General features: G+C 40.5%; 1 long non-coding RNA gene across 1 annotated transcript; it reads left to right on the plus strand.

Moving 5' to 3' along the window:
• Window positions 1–725: 725 nt before the first annotated feature.
• Window positions 726–1,880, plus strand: LOC139071651 (uncharacterized). The gene is made up of 2 exons (XR_011521480.1): window positions 726–904; window positions 1,634–1,880. It is a non-coding gene; the product is annotated as an uncharacterized lncRNA (long non-coding RNA).
• The last annotated feature ends 6,939 nt before the right edge of the window (window positions 1,881–8,819 follow it).

Below are 8,819 nucleotides of genomic sequence, written 5' to 3' on the forward strand. Positions count from 1 at the left end.
TTAGTGGGGGGGGGGGGGGGGGGGGGGAGTGAGAGGCCCTCCCCCCTTTTGTCGCACATGCTGTTGTAAAAATCCCCGCTCATAAGCGTAATGTCCGCACCTGTGTCCAGTAACGCGACACAGCGATGTCCCTGATGTACAATGACCTCAACTGCGGGCCTATCAGACCCCGTCCTCACGACCAGAGGTGCTAGCAAAACTTTGTCAGTCACGGCGATAGCGGTACCGGGGTTGACGTCCATGGGTGTATCGCCTAACATCGCCACGGATGGAACGACCGGTGAGGTGTTGTTGCCTGCCAGCGAGGTGTTGTTGTTTTCCTCCGAGTCAGAACCTGTGAAAACATCAGCCTGCAGCATCTTTGTCTCATCTGTCGGCATCTCGGCCAAACACGGGGTTGCTGCCCGTGTCGCCTGAAAATCACGCACAAACTGTTTGATGTCTTTAGAGCTGAAACAACTAATCGATTTAATCGATTATAATCGATTATTAAAATAGTTAACAACTTTTTTAGTCATCGATTAGTTGTTTAATAATCATATTTTACCGCATAAAGTCTATTTTTTACCACAATCTGACATCGGTTACAAGCTGTTAAATTTGCCGCCAGTGTGTGGCAGTAATGAGCCACTGATCTACCAGTGGAGCCGTAGAAGAAGAAATGAGCCAATGGGTGCCCTCGGTTTTCATGACGTATCACGTTACTGACGCTCATCTTGCTGTGAGAAAATGGCGGAACAAGAGGAAATACGGAAGAAAAATAGAAGCGACAAAACTGAAGAGAAACCCCGGACAAAAACCTCACGAGTATGGGAGCACATTTGAGACGAAAGCATGTGGGGGCTGATGCAGCAGAGGAAGAGCACCGCGGTCAAGTGAGCCGTCATTTGGAAGAGCCAGCCCGGTAAGTAACAGAAAATAAACAAGCTGGACTTAGTGTTTTAGCTGAGTTCGTTATAGTGGATGTTAAACATGTTTTTTTGCCGCGTCAGTCTGCGGTGTTCTACTTCTGATTGACTAGATGCAATCGTGAATCTCCTCCGTGTTGTGTATCATGCGCTTGCCAAATTTAGCACGTCTGTTTATAAGAATGTTCTCGTTAAGAGAAAAACGGCACAAACCCATAACTATGTTCCTCATTCAAAAAAGGACAACTCCGCGGAGAAAAATATACAGACAAGCTGTGTCCAGGTGAATATAACGCGGCATAGTTGTACACTTTCAATTTTTAAATACAGGAGAAATTCAGAAAAAGTCATTTTTTTACTATTAAAAGGCTGTTTTACTATCTAACGCTGTAAAACGCCTCACAACACATTTTTATCATGTTTCTTAAACAGTATTACACAAAATAAACATTTTTCACATTTCTCTGGCTAATTTAAACACTCCCGACTCAAAGTAAAAACCTCATGAGCTTCTTACTTAGAGCTTTTTAATAGTAAAAATGTTTTACTTTTTTTCTGAATATCTCCTGTTGCGGGCTATTTTGTAGAACGTAACCCTCAAAATAAATGATCACTGTATATTGTTAATTAATTCAAATAATATAATATTGATTTAGTGTTGTAGTGTGTGTGCTGCTTTATTTTATATGTGTACTTATTTCAGTCTATTTGTGTTTCTTATGCAGAAAAAAACAAGCAACGATGGACAACTACATGGGGAAGAAGACACTCACCCCCCAGCAATTCATACCACTTACAAACTCTATTCTAAACATGCTGGTAAAAGACATGAGGCCACTATCCATGGTGGAAGGAGCAGGCTTCCAGCTAATGCTAAAAATTATTCTGGACTGATATTTTGCACTGTTTAGCTCATTTTATACTGCTGACTGTGTTCATGTGCAATAAAATAGATTGCAGTCAACTGCACAATTCTCTTATGTTTTTTTGTTCTTAACTGAAATGCATCCATCACTTGTATAGGTTAAATAGCTAAACAATAACAAACCGATTAATCGATTAATCGAAAAAATAATCGACAGATTAATCGATTATGAAAATAATCGTTAGTTGCAGCCCTAGATGTCTTCGCCGTCTTTCTGAAGAGTGCAGATCATGTTCATCATGTTCCTCATCTCAGTCATCATCGGTAGGAAAGCAGTTTGCATCATCGGTAGGAGAGCGTGTTGCATCGCCACCTGAAGTTCGGATGGTAATTGCATTGTTTCCTCTGAGCCCATCTTCCAAATTAGTAATGTGTTCTTTAATTTACTAATTTCTCCAGAAACAACCTTACCTGTAGACTTATTAAATAATTAGTTACAGGGAAGCTCGGCTTTTGAATGAATATTTTGGGCAAAATCGTTTAGTAATGCCAAAAATAACATTCTCTTTTGACCTACCCAAGATGGCGGGTCGAGCTACGTATCGGGTTACCTAAGATGGCGGATCGCCGCGCATGCGCCATCCATCATTCGGTGTTTCTCCTGGTAGCAATACGCAGTGTTACACACCGGAGCGGAGACAAGAACCCCCGCTAACTGAACCGACTGTACTTTGTACCGGAAGGTCCAGCGTAATTTAGGACGCAGAATCGCTGCGTCGGAACGGCTTAGACAGCTTATCGGGACGCGTACCCGAGGCTAAACCGAGGTTGCTAGTTAGCTCTCTGGCTAATGCTAGCTATTGTCTGGAGCTACCAGCACAAAAAATGCCCGATCAACCAAACGTCTCCAGCGACGAGGTAATTTGGGACTTAAGCGACTGCACTCTGGTGTGCAGATGTGGTCCGCAGTCTCTAACCACGGCTTACAGCTGATAATTTTAGCCAGTTGAGCTAACGATTATGCTAGCGCGGTTACCGGAAAAGAAATAGGCTCTGATCAGTAGCCTCACCGAAAGGAATGAATCCCGACGGGGAGTAAAATCTCCCAATTTTACTAAAGATGTCCACACAGTGTCACAAATACAGCTACAAACAATAAAACAGACAGTTTTCAACGTACCAAGACAGTTAAAATATACCTTCACATGTAGGCCACAAAATGGCCGCACGCCACGTCACGTCAGCTCTAAGGTGTTTTGATGAAACAGCGCCTCCTTTGGAGGGTGATGAATGTGCACCCCCCTTCAGGATAAAAGCACTGCCCTAAGCTGAAGGAGGAAAAGATCGCCTTTTCCTTTCTCCTCTGAACTCACACTGAAGAAAAATCCCAAATATGTCTCAAAATCGGCACAAAGTGTAATAAACTGTGCAGATATCAGGCTAGGCTCGCCATAATGTTGTGATTTGAAGTTTGTATATTTATATACTGTAATTAAATAATTTATTTACCTGATTTTGTATATTTATACAACCTAAGTAATCAATCAGAAGTGGTTGTTTTTATCATCAGGGAGTTTACTTAAACATTCTGTATTGACTGAGAGACAAGAAAAGATAGAGAGTTGGGATCGTTTAAGAATCTTTAATTTCTATAATTATAAATTCTTACAATCTACCAGGACTATCTCAATGATGAATGCATATGGATTTAGATGTTTCGTGGTGGTGTGTGCGTGTGTGTTTTGTTCAGAATCTCTAGGCTGACGTAGCGAGTCTGGTTTGTTATGACTAGGCTACCACGAGGCTTCAGAAGCTGATGACATGAGCCGCCATATTGCCGTACCTTAGATGGAGTCTCCCGTGTAGATCAGGAATTGCCAGGTTCCAAGACCTCGGTTGTACTGGAGCTGGTGAAACAGCGGTCACAGCACACAATGCCTGTCTTAGGATAACTCCGTTAGTGGTTGGCAGGCGTCAGCAAGTTCACTCTTATTTTGAAAGAATGTTGTATCGTTGGTACAAACGACGGAAATCTCCAGCTTGACAGATCTCAGCTTAAAACAGGAAGTACAGATGGCCAGCCTGTATTCCTCTTTGCGGTGGTGGGTTGAAAGCTGGTTGAAAACAATGTTGAGAGTATGATGTAACTCCTTGGAGCTCGGATTGAGCAGAGGTGATGTCAAAGTGGAACTTAACGTGGAACTGAACTTAAAATGGCGTTGCCTTCTTTTTATATCTCCCAGTTGTTTATGAATCTTAGTAAACCGGATTGGACTACTTTCATAAACAAACCAGATTCTGCCCTACCACAGGCGAAAGTTCTGATTGGTTGAAAACAATGTGTCATGCGTTTCCATGGTAATGCATATCAGTGTGTCTGGTGCAGCCCTGTTTATTCATTTAAACACATAACTCATGACATCTTTATTTCACAGATCATTCACCTGATTATTAATGATCAACAAATGCTTTGATTAGCTTATCACAAATGAAGTACTTCGATTAACCCATGAAAAGCGTTCTTCTTCTGTTCTTCTGTCTCTTCTCCTGGAATGTAAACATACTGAACCAAGCGTCCGACCTTGGCGGTGTTACTGTGTGAAGGGGCAGCTGTTAAGGGCAGACCATTATAAACTTCCTAACGCTACACATAGGTATGCAGCCACCTGAGGCCCCCTTGTGTTGGGGGGCCCCCTAGCCCTGACCGCCGGTACCCCCTGTTAATGCCACAATATTCTTATTACCAACCTGTCGCCGCAGACGGGATTGGACATGCGCACTTCTCATTACCATAATTCCTGAACCATTCAAGATATCATTAAAATTCCAAAAGTGCTGAAAAGATTAAAAATGGGGCTTTTCGTGCATATACAAGACATTACGGTAGCCACCGATATTCCCTGTCTTGAGAGCAACGAATCACAACACAGATTCAGAGACGTGCTGAGTTTGTCATCCAAAATGCTCCGTTTTATAACAATTGAATGGCTTATCATATTCAAATAAGTACATAAAAGCAGCTTTCCAACGATCTATAGCATGAAGCAATCAGAGTTAGGGATAATCTCGCTACGAGGGGAAATCCTGCTGTACAGCCTGATTGAAACGGAGAGCAGTGCCACGGTGAAAGTGGATGACGGAACGGGGAAGCTAAAAATCAGCATGAAATTATGAAAATGCCTCAAAGAAAATCAACACGATCCATTAGGTGTCCCAGAAGGCTTATATCTGAAGACAGTGACCATGAAGAGGACAGATCTCCAGTGAACCAGGATATGAATGTTTGTTCAGTCTTTATATTTTATTTTTTTATTTGAACAACCCTCAACTATTTACTAATTGTAAGATTCAGCTTCATTCCAGCATTATTTATCTTTTTACAAAAAATAGTTATTTTTGCTAAAACAAAAGTTTTTGGTATAGCAGCACGGTGTGCAAGAGAAGCCCCCCATGGCGGTGTGAGGTGTGCAGGACTCTGCCTGCAGCTGGAGAGAAACTGCTTCAAGGTCTACCACATCAAATAAAAATGCCTGAAAGTTTACAAAAATAAATGGTCTTAAAAACAGGTAAAAAAGATACCAAGGTTCACACTTTTTTAAGAATAGATGCATTTCAGTTTAAAGTTTAAATTGTTCATTCCAAAATGTTTGCCCAGTAATTTTGAAGTTCCTGTTCAGTAATGAATGTAAAAAAATTCAAATTCGTTTTTTGCTTTTTTCTCTTTTAAGCTAATTTTTTAAAGGCTGTAAATAAATTCTAAATACAAACCATACACTAAAAGCTGAGGTTGTTCTGAAAAAAGGAGAGAGTTACACACACTTTGCACTTTTTATTACAATTTTACAGCCATAAGATTAAAAACATACCAGGCGGCCCTGTTATAATTATGGTCATGAGAGGGTTATTAAGACGGCGATGCACAAACAGGAAGTGATTGGTAGTCATTCCACTCCAATCCAGTTGGTGGCAGTAATGCACCAAATTGTTGTTTGCCAAGTGCCATAAGACCACAAATAATAATAAGAAGAGAGGCGGCAGCGTTCGTAACAAACTCAAAGCGATAGTCAAAACATTAAGCATGAAATGAAGTTATCCTAGTGGCTCCAATTAGAGAAAGAAGCTGCATGCTTCATAAAAGCTTTTATCTTCACTTCTGAAAGTGACATTGTTTTTCGATGTAAACATCAAAAGGAAGCAGAAAGGAAAGACAATGGAAAATGTTTCAAGGGAGGAAAATATGGACCAAAATGGAAAATAGAAAAAAAAAACTAAGCCTAAAGTACAGGAGCACTGACAGGAAAAAGAAATCAGGGCAAATATTGAAAGCGCTCAAAGAGAGGGAAATACAGGAAAAAAGAGGAGGACTAATAAAAAGTGAAAATAACTCGTGTCAGAAGAGGGGACAGTTTTGCAAATCCAGTTAAAGGTAAGATTATCGAAAATTTAGTGTAAGGGGCCCCATGTCTGTGTATGCCTTGGGCCCCCAAATTGCTAAATCCGCCCCTGAATGAGAAGTTGTGTCCAGACTTTTGGCCTGTACTGTGGATGCTATATTTTTTATCCTAATATTAAAAAATATCAGTGGTTCAAACTTCTGCTCCTGCTTACCTTCATATCTACAAAGCAGGAGATGTTACTGTTTCCAGGATTTAATCTTCAGTCTGTCTGTTCTCTCTGCCTGCTGTCAGATGGAACATGAGCTGATCTAAATTCATTTTTAAACAAATTTTTAATGGAACATGTGGCTGTAGATGCATCTCTAATCCTGCTGATTGTGCTTCCAGCCTAACAACTAGTGTAAAACAGTAACTCATGTTAATTTAAATAAAACTGATTCAGGTTAACATCGTATTAGATGATAAATTAAGTGTGAGTGAGTTGTCCAAAACCAAATAACCATTTTTCATATATTTATTTATTTATTAAATGCCAGAGATCATATTTTCCCTTTGCATATTCCACAGTCTGCTTTTTCCTTTTCTCCTCTACAGATCTGTCTCCACCAGTATTTACAGGTCCCATTGTGATGGAAGCAGGTGTAACTAAGGGATTTGATCGGGGTGCCAGCCAGGTCTCTCTCCTGACATATAAGAAATAAATACAATTATTAACAACTTTCCCTTGAAACACACACCGACTTCACAACACAAAGGATGTAAACAATTTGAAGTGCTTATCACCCTAACCTGGACTGAAACAAACAAACCCAAATAATCACATAAGCATAAGGCAAAAGCGGGGGTGTACTAAATCAGATCTTTTTCCACAACATATATAATAATTAATGGAAAGGTCTGAGAGTCACGTTCGGTTCGGTTTAGTTCAGATAAATTCAGTTCCGTTCAGATAAATTCAGTTCCGTTCAGATAAATTCAGTTCCGTTCAGATAAATTCAGTTCCGTTCAGATAAATTCAGTTCCGTTCAGATAACTTCAGTTCAGTTCAGATAAATTCTGTTTAGTTCAGATAAGTTCAGTTCCGTTCAGATAAGTTCAGTTCAGTTCAGATAAATTCAGTTCCGTTCAGATAAATTCAGTTCAGTTCAGATAAATTCTGTTTAGTTCAGATAAGTTCAGTTCCGTTCAGATAAGTTCAGTTCAGTTCAGATAAATTCAGTTCCGTTCAGATAAATTCAGTTCCGTTCAGATAAATTCAGTTCCGTTCAGATAACTTCAGTTCCGTTCAGATAAGTTCAGTTCAGTTCAGATAAGTTCAGTTCAGTTCAGATAAGTTCAGTTCCGTTCAGATAAGTTCAGTTCAGTTCAGATAAATTCAGTTCCGTTCAGATAACTTCAGTTCCGTTCAGATAAGTTCAGTTCAGTTCAGATAAGTTCAGTTCAGTTCAGATAAATTCAGTTCCGTTCAGATAACTTCAGTTCCGTTCAGATAAGTTCAGTTCAGTTCAGATAAGTTCAGTTCAGTTCAGATAAGTTCAGTTCCGTTCAGATAACTTCAGTTCAGTTCAGTTCAGATAAATTCTGTTTAGTTCAGATAAGTTCAGTTCAGTTCAGATAGGTTCAGTTCAGTTCAGATAAATTCTGTTTAGTTCAGATAAGTTCAGTTCCGTTCAGATAAGTTCAGTTCAGTTCAGATAAATTCTGTTTAGTTCAGATAAATTCAGTTCCGTTCAGATAAGTTCAGTTCAGATAAGTTCAGTTCCGTTCAGATAAGTTCAGTTCCGTTCAGATAAGTTCAGTTCCGTTCAGATAAGTTCAGTTCAGATAAATTCAGTTCCATTCAGATAAGTTCAGTTCAGTTCAGATAAGTTCTGTTCAGTTCAGATAAATTCCAAAAGAAAAATGTACGTCCATAATACACTCGGCAAAAACAAGAACTAAGATTATCGTTGTAGGTTCAGTATACAGCAGCTGCAGCAACCGCTGCGTCGATCAGCTGTTTACTCACGGTACCGCTGAGGACCCGATAGGCCGCTGCTTCGGCGGTTCACCAGAACACACGCTCCCAGCTTCCTCCTTCAGCACGTCATAAAAGTCACAAAAGTCCACTAGCCTCTCCCTAGTCGTTGGTGCGATAATCCTTAGTCCATAACACCGCTTGGCAGCGTCTGATCGAACTCACTTCCTCCTGCTTCCAGCGTCCTCCAGACAGGTGAGGGAGTACCACTCTCGGGGGGGCGTGTCTCCTAAATCACCTCTTATAGACGTCAGGTAGACAAATCGATCAATAAAACAATACTCAACGTGATGCAGCCTTTCTCTTAGGTCACAGAAATCAGCAACAAAAACAAAGACAATAACCTCCGAACTGTATTTCACACATATAAGTAATTTAACAAGTTCAACCAAAGCCGATAGGCACCAGGTTACAGACATGGGCTATTGCACCATCAGTTAATGTAATAATTGTTCCACACATTTAGGACATGCTACCTTCTCCCAGCTTTAACAGCCATAGGAGGTGCGCAACACACACACACACACACACACACACACACACACACACACACACACACACACACACACACACAGCAATCAGAGGGCTGTTGCATGTGTGCATTGCAATTTTTTAGCAGCTCAGAAGCCTCC

The sequence above is a fragment of the Nothobranchius furzeri genome, chromosome 9 (assembly GCF_043380555.1).
Source record: "Nothobranchius furzeri strain GRZ-AD chromosome 9, NfurGRZ-RIMD1, whole genome shotgun sequence".
Classification (NCBI taxonomy): domain Eukaryota; kingdom Metazoa; phylum Chordata; class Actinopteri; order Cyprinodontiformes; family Nothobranchiidae; genus Nothobranchius; species Nothobranchius furzeri.